Here is a 6,000-nt window from a genome sequence, read left to right on the forward strand (position 1 = left end):
AAAAATCACATATTTTATATATTGTTATATTGTCCCACTACTGTCTTTGGACAAATATTTCTCAAAAAAGTTGTTAAAAGTCTGCAAATCCCATCTGTGCAATCAGAAAGAAAATACTTAACCTATTTTAACCTTTGGGTACATGCATTATATAAGCCTAGCAGTTTATCACTTTGCTGGCTGCAAACTGTATACCTCATCCAGCTATGAAACAGGAGGCAAAGAAATATGTAAGCAGGAAGTAAGTTACAAAATACCTGAGCTAGCTACAAAATAACTGAAAAATTGACAATGTGAAGTCCAAGCTAATTGATCACATTTTCAATTTATATCACTCATCGTTAAAATGAGATGGTGATAGTTAAACTACATTGCAAATGTAGTTGCACACAACTTGAAGATGTTATTATTAAGATTTTTAACATTTTAGTTATTTTTGGCTGCACTGGGTCTTTGTTGCTGCGTGTGGGCTTGCTCTAGTTGCAGCGAGCAGAGGCTTCTCATTGTGGTGGCTTCTCTGCTTGCAGGGCACAGGCTCTAGGACGTGAGGGCTTCAGTAGTTGTGGCACGTGGGCTCAAGGGTTGTGGTGCAAGGGCTTAGTTGCTCTGTGACATGTGGGATCTTCCAGGATCAGGAATTGACCCATGTCCCCTGCATTGGCAGGTGGATTCTTAACCACTTGACCACCAGGGAAGTCCTTATTAGGCTATTTTAATCGTAGTCATGAGGGCAGGGACTGTATGTCTTGTCCAGTTAATATTTGCCCAATTTATATATTTATGTGTCCTAAAACCTATAAGGCACTAGGATAGATTAAAAACAAACAAACAAAAAGAATGAGATATGTCCTGCTCCCCACAGAATGGGCAAAGTGGTAAAGTTGCATGTTAACACACCTCAGTTGCCTTATACCTCATTAAAGAATATGTGTTTGCCTTTATCATTCATGGTATAGAAGGACTGACTATAGGCTTCACTGTGCAGTGGAGAAGCAGAGCCTGTGGAGTCAAACGTCCTCTTGAACATGTTCTCCAAACATGATGCCTTTCGTTACAGTAACATGGCAGGGAGTTTGCTGCTCTCCAAAGTGTCCTTGTGCTCCCCCCACATTTCCTGTGCTAGGGCTGATCAAAGAACCATAAGCAGAAGTGCCATGTGTTGCTTCTAAACCAAAGCTTTTAATAACTGGTGGGTATCTCTCTTCCCTCTTCCTCAGCCCCTTCAGTTCAGTTCAGTTCAGTTCAGTTCAGTTCATTCGCTCAGTCATGTCCAACTCTTTGCGACCCCATGAATCGCAGCACACCAGGCCTCCCTGTCCATCACCAACTCCCAGAGTTTACTCAGACTCGTGCCCATCGAGTCGGTGATGCCATATAGCCATCTCATCCTCTGTTGTTCCCTTCTCCTCATGCCCCCAATCCCTCCCAGCATCAGGGTCTTTTCCAATGAGTCAACTCTTCGCACGAGGTGGCCAAAGTACTGGAGTTTCAGCTTCAGTGTCAGTCCTTCCAATGAACACCCAGGACTGATCTCCTTTAGGATGGACTGGTTGGATCTCCTTGCAGTCCAAGGGACTCTCAAGAGTCTTCTCCAACACCACACTTCAAAAGCATCAATTTTCGGCACTCAGCTTTCTTCACAGTCCAACTCTCACATCCATACATGACCACTGGAAAAACCATAGCCTTGACCAGACGGACCTTTGTTGTCCTCAGCCCCATACAAGATGTATATTCCAAATGATACACGAGCCAAAGAGAGGAAGCAGGCTGGATCCCTGAGTCACCATTTGGTGGGAGTTGCCCCAGAGAGTCACAAAAAACTACAAGAAACCTTGAAAAATAATCAATGTCATTATATATTTTTAAAGTATTTGTTTATTTAGTTATTTGGCTGCGCCGGGTCTTAGATGTGGCATGCAGAATCTTTAGTTGTGGTACGTGGGATCTAGTTCCCCAACCGGGGATTGAACCCTGGCCCTCTGCTTGAACTCTCGGTCCTGATCCTTCAACTCTGAGCATTGGGAGCTCAGCGTCTTAGCCACTGGACCACCAGAGATGTCCTAGTCATTATATGTTAAACAGAAGGTATTTGTTACAGCAGCAAAACCTAGTCTGTTCTGACAAATAGAGGTAATAGAGTCAGTTGATGGGTTCTTAAGCCCATGATGGAAGAATCAGTCTGAAGGCAAGACTATGAGATATGCTTTTTAAAGTAGCCCAAAATTGGGACTTCCCTGGCCATCTAGTGGTTAAGACTCCTTCCTTCCAATTTGAGGAGCACGGGTTCGATTCCTGATCAGGGAACTAGGATCCTGCATGCCTCATAGCGTGGCCAAAAGAAAGCCAAAATGGATGTGTCTTACTGAAGTCTTTCACTTCACTAACAGTGGGAAAGGCCTGCCCAACCTCCAGACCTAGCCTCGCCAGTCCCTGCTACCCAGAATTTATGTATTTATTTTTGGCTGTGCTGGCTCTTCATTACTGCACATGGGGTTTCTCTAGTTACAGCAAGAGGCTGTTGTTTATTGCAGTGCACAGGCTTCTCATTGCAGTGGATTTTCATGTTTCGGAGCACAGGTTCTAGAGTACGGGTTTTACTAGTAGCTGCAGCCAGCAGGCTCTGTTGTGGCAAGTGGAATCTTCCTGGATCAGGGATCAAACCTGCGTCCCCTGCATTGGCAGGCAGATTCCAGACCACTGGAACATCAGATAAGTCTTATCCAATATTTACGCCAGAATAAACTTTTGTCTCCGCAACTTGTAGGACTTGATCAAAATAATCTTGAGCCTCAGTCTCCTTGTCTATAAAATGGGTCATATCATACTATACTCATAAGATTGTTCTGAAAGTAAATTGAACTGCAAAGCACTTAGCTCAGGGCCTGCAGGTAGAGGTGCTTCACAAGAGTTGTTTCCCTCCCCTGTCCTTTATCTGAGGCCAGTACTTCTCCACACTGACTGCATTTTAAAATCATTTGGGAAGCTTTAAGAAAAAAACCAACCTGTATCCCACCCTAAACCAAATAATCAGAATCTGTAGAGGTGAGGCTGGGACATAGACATTTTTAGAAAGCACCAGGTGAGGGATTTCCCTGGTGGTCCAGTGGCAAAGACAATACTCCCAGTGCAGGAGGTCTGAGTTCAATCCCTGGTCAGGGAGCTAGATCTCACATGCCAAAACTAAAGATCCCGCATGCCACAACTAAGACGCAGTGCAGCCAAATAAATATTTAAAAAAGAAACACCAGGTGATTCTGTTGTTGAGCCAGAGTTGAGAACGATTGCCTTAGGCGATGTGTAAACAAACTATTTGGTTACACATAATTTAAAATAAAGCCTTAATAATTAAAAAAACAAACAAACAAACAAACAAAAAATCTTCAAACAACACCAGGATGACTACTTCTTCATAGACTTGGAGCTTTAAAAAAGGCTTATTTATAAATGACAGACACAAAGAGTCAGTAAGTCAGTAAGCTAGATGCTCTCAGGGGCTGAAGGGCATTCCGATAAGTCCAGTGATGTTGCAGTGGAAAGAATGGGCTCAGATACCATTTCTGTTGTTTATGGTGATGACTTTTTCTGTTGTTACGGGCTGAACTGTGTGTCTCTCTGAATTCACATGTTGAGGTCCTAACCCCAGTACCTCTGAATTTGTATCTGGAGATAGAGTCTTTGAAGAGGGAATTAAATTAAAATGAAGTTTTTAGAGTGGGCCCTAATCCTATATGATTGATGTCCATATTAGAGAGGGTTTGTTTTGTTTTTACTTTGGCTACACGGCACGGCATTCCAGATCTTAGCTCCCCGACCAGGGATCGAATCTGTGCCCCCCTCAATGGAAGCACAGAGTCTTAACCCAGTGCCCGGCAAGTCCTGTAAGAGAGGAATCTGAACACAGATATGTACAGATGGAAGATGACATGAATTCACTGGGACAAGACACCCGTGATCTTGATCTTGAACTTATACAGCCTCTGGAACTGGGAGAAAAAGAAATCTCTGTTGTTTAAGCCACCTAGTCTGTCCTACTTTATTACAACAGCCCTACCAAACTAATGTACCTGTGTTACAGCTAAAGTGTGTGGTAGGTTTTTGGTGAGTGGGTGGGAGAAATAGCCACGCTGCCTCTGTTTTAATAAGAGATGTTCAGAGAGAAGATGGGTTTTTGTAAGCCCTTAAACTTGAGTACTTTGACTATTTGATGTTATGTTTATGTTAGCCGCGCTCAGTCATGTCTGATTCTGAGACCCCATGGACTGTAGCTTGTCAGGCTCCTCTGTCCATGAAATTCTCCAGGCAAGAAAACTGGAGTGGGTTGCCATTTCCTTCTCCAGGGGATCTTCCCGACCCAGGGATCAAACCCCCGTCTCCTGTGTCTCCTGCATCGCAGGTGTATTCTTTACTTAGTCTGAGCCACCAGGGAAGCTAGGTAATTTAAAATAATAGAGAAGGCTGTCTGTGTCCAGGAAATGTAAGTCATTGTGTCCTCTGGCTCACGGCCGTCTTCTGAAGGGACCACTCCTGCCCATAGCCTCTGTTGCCCACATACAGTTGCCTTTTCTCCCCATAGACTGCCCACCCCTTCTGCCATGGTAGACTGGGCTAAGCTGACCTTTAAGAAAAGATGTGCTGGACCAATCAGATTCTCTCTTGAGATTTTGGAATTGGGACACTGAGAACCAGACCATTTAGCTCTAATGAACAGAGCTGAACGGTCACATTGGACTCCTTGGCTCAGGCCACTGGCTGGACCATGATCTAGAGGAGTCTTAAAAAGTGAGTTGAAGGAGGAGAGGAAAAAGTAGACCCGCAGGGACTAACAGTAGGTTTGACTTCTTCACTGGAGCCAGCTTGAATGAGTTTCTGTACCACAACCAGAAGGGTATAAACTAGAACATCATGAAATAAAAAGAGTGAGGACCTTGAGGCCAAAATTCTGCCCTGAGGGGCCACCAAAAAAATCAGTCTAACCTGTCTTCCATGAAGACCCAGAAGACTTCCAGGCTGGAAAACCCTAGAGGACAGCCTCAGCAGCAGCATGGCTAATATTTTCTGAGAAATTAAGATAAGCCAGGGGACTTTGCTGGTGGTCCCGTGGCTAAGACTATGCTCCCAATGCAGGGGACTAAATCCCACACTCAGCAACTAAAGATCCCATGTGCTGCAAAGAAGACCTAGTGTAACCAAATAAATAAAAATAAATGTTTTTTAAAAGAGAAAAGCCAGGCCCTTTGCATGAACTATCAAGCTTTTGAGATAAGGCACAACAACAGATGAGTGAAAAGAGATGTTAAGAAACCTGCCCTCAGTCATATTGTGGTAAATCGATTACAAATATGCCACAATTATTTGCCCTTCTTGTATCCTCATCCTCTGCATTGTGACTTTATAGCTGCTCCCAACAAGAGGTGGAATCTGAGCTGGCCCTGCAACTTCTTTTGGCATTAATGTGGCGTAAATGACATTGTCAGTTCTGATGCTAGGCTTTAGAGGTCTTCAGTGCTGCTTCTTGATTTCTTAGACCTCTGAGCATGTGAAGGAGTCCAGGCTACTGTAATGAAAGCTGAGACACATGTGCTCCAGTAACCCCTGTGATCAACAGCCAACCACTGTGGTGTGACTGAGGCCATCCTAGATGTTCCTCTGACACTCAGCCAACTGCCAGGTGTATGAATGAGTCTATCCTGGACTAGGCAGCACCCAGACAACCTACCTGCTGACTACAGATGCACGAGTGAGTCCAGCCAAGATCAGCCAAACCACCCAGCCAACGCGCAGAGTTATGAACAAAATAATTACTTAGGCTTTTAAGCCTCTATGTTTCAGTGGGTTTGTTATGCAGCAACAACACTCCACTGGTGCGGAGGGTCTGGGACCTGAACAGAAGAGCATCTGACTTCCACCCCAGTGAATTCTGTCATGTCCTGAGCACACTGTAGCCTGGCCAATGCAATACCTTCCTGCTGAGAATCCCCATATGTAGCATATTCATTA

Source organism: Dama dama, chromosome 21 (assembly GCF_033118175.1).
Source record: "Dama dama isolate Ldn47 chromosome 21, ASM3311817v1, whole genome shotgun sequence".
NCBI lineage: Eukaryota > Metazoa > Chordata > Mammalia > Artiodactyla > Cervidae > Dama > Dama dama.